This window comes from Eurypyga helias, unplaced genomic scaffold, assembly GCF_000690775.1.
Source record: "Eurypyga helias isolate BGI_N326 unplaced genomic scaffold, ASM69077v1 scaffold17294, whole genome shotgun sequence".
In the NCBI taxonomy this organism is placed as follows: Eukaryota; Metazoa; Chordata; class Aves; order Eurypygiformes; family Eurypygidae; genus Eurypyga; species Eurypyga helias.
The window spans coordinates 11,339-13,011 of NW_010248438.1; positions in this window are offsets into that span (position 1 = coordinate 11,339).

Here is a 1,673-nt window from a genome sequence, read left to right on the forward strand (position 1 = left end):
CACTGTTTCCAGCACAAATCCAAAACAGCCCCATTCCAGCTGCTGTGAAGAAAATGAACTCTACCCCAGCCCAAACCAGCACAGTATCACACCCCTCATACAGGGACACTGCAGGTGTAGGCCACAGGGACAGTGCTGGCGTTACCCTGATCTCTGCCTTGTCTCCCAAAATGCTGCCTATTACCTTTTGTTTATTGTTTTTTAATCTAGACTATCTTCTGTTTAATGCAATGTATTGATACACTGAACATCGTCCCAACCATGCCCATACACCGTGTTCCTAAATTATCGTCAAGTAGCTCTAAATCCACCCCGGCACCTCAGCTGTAGGGGGCGGGGAGAACGGCACCAATTACCGAGCTATTTTGGGTGGTGTCGGAAGAGTTAAAGATTTATTTTCCGCAGGAAGAACAGACTAAACCAGCAGTGACAGTAATTGCTCTGGCTTGTTTTATTTTTGTTGTCAGTGGTGAGGGTTTTATACGCCATCACTTTCATCAGCACTTAATTGCTGGCCCTGAGCCGCAGCCGCCGGATCACCTGTGTCGTTGCGATGCGAAGGGCTGTTACACCCTTTGCCTTCTGAGGGAGCTGGGGCCGGTCAGAGTGAAGGCTGTGGGTTTCGTTGCTTGACGCAGGTACCAAACTTCTCCATCTTTGTTAAATATAAATAAAAAGACAGGTTGTCCTTCAGCCAACGGAGCACACTGGTGAGAGGGAAGGCGCGGGCAGCGGGGAGCCTGCCGGGCCCGGAGCTGGCAGGAGGAGTTTCTGAAGTGGCACAGGGGAGCCAGGCAGAGGTTGTGACTATGAAAGCGCCCGGCTGAGCTGAAAAACAAGCAGGAAGGATCCACCTCCAAGCACAGTTGGCAAGGGGAGGGTGGTGTGTAAAGCTGCTCTGTTACCTTTACGCAGAAATCACCGTACAGGAGAGGCCCAGGTTCTGGCCTAATGTTCTGGCCACAGCTTGCTTCTGCCATGGCTCACCGTATCCCTCACAGGACTTTCACCAAAAGCTGTGTGCGTACGTTGCCCGATACCTTACACCTGAAGGGCTCTGTGCAGCCAGTGCCACGGCGTCACTGCAGAGCCAGTTGTTCAGGCTGGCTGAGCACAGAAAGCAGGGAGCAGTGGCAGGATGGCCTCTCCACATCTCTCCTTCTAGCAGGTTCAGGCGTCTCCGAGTTTCATCTCCTCTCTGTCTGCTTCGCCGTCAGGTTCATGACACCCCGGTGGTGCCATTTACCCAGAGCTTGTGGGCAGACAAAGAGCTAATATGAATTTTATCCAAGTATATTTTGTGCTAGCCTGATTCAGAATGGGGACTTAAACCAGTCTATTGAGGTTCTGATCAATGCGCTGAGCACCCACCTTTTGCTCTTCAAAGCAAAGTTACTCCTTTCTGTCTGAATTAAGACTGCTTGGTTCACCCCGTTTGGTGTCCCTGAGGCAAGTGTGCAGCACCACGGCAGGGGAGCTGCTCTCCGCTCACCAGCCCGAGGGTCTGGCCAACGCCTGATTTCCCTACCCTGGGTGCTCCTGTGGACATGAAGCCAGAAAGGGGAGAGTTTGGTAAATGCCCCCTTATCTCCAGAACATGGAATTATAGGGTCAAGACATTACTAGGGTACACACAGCTTCCATGTGTTCCTGGATCAGTTCACATTCCACAT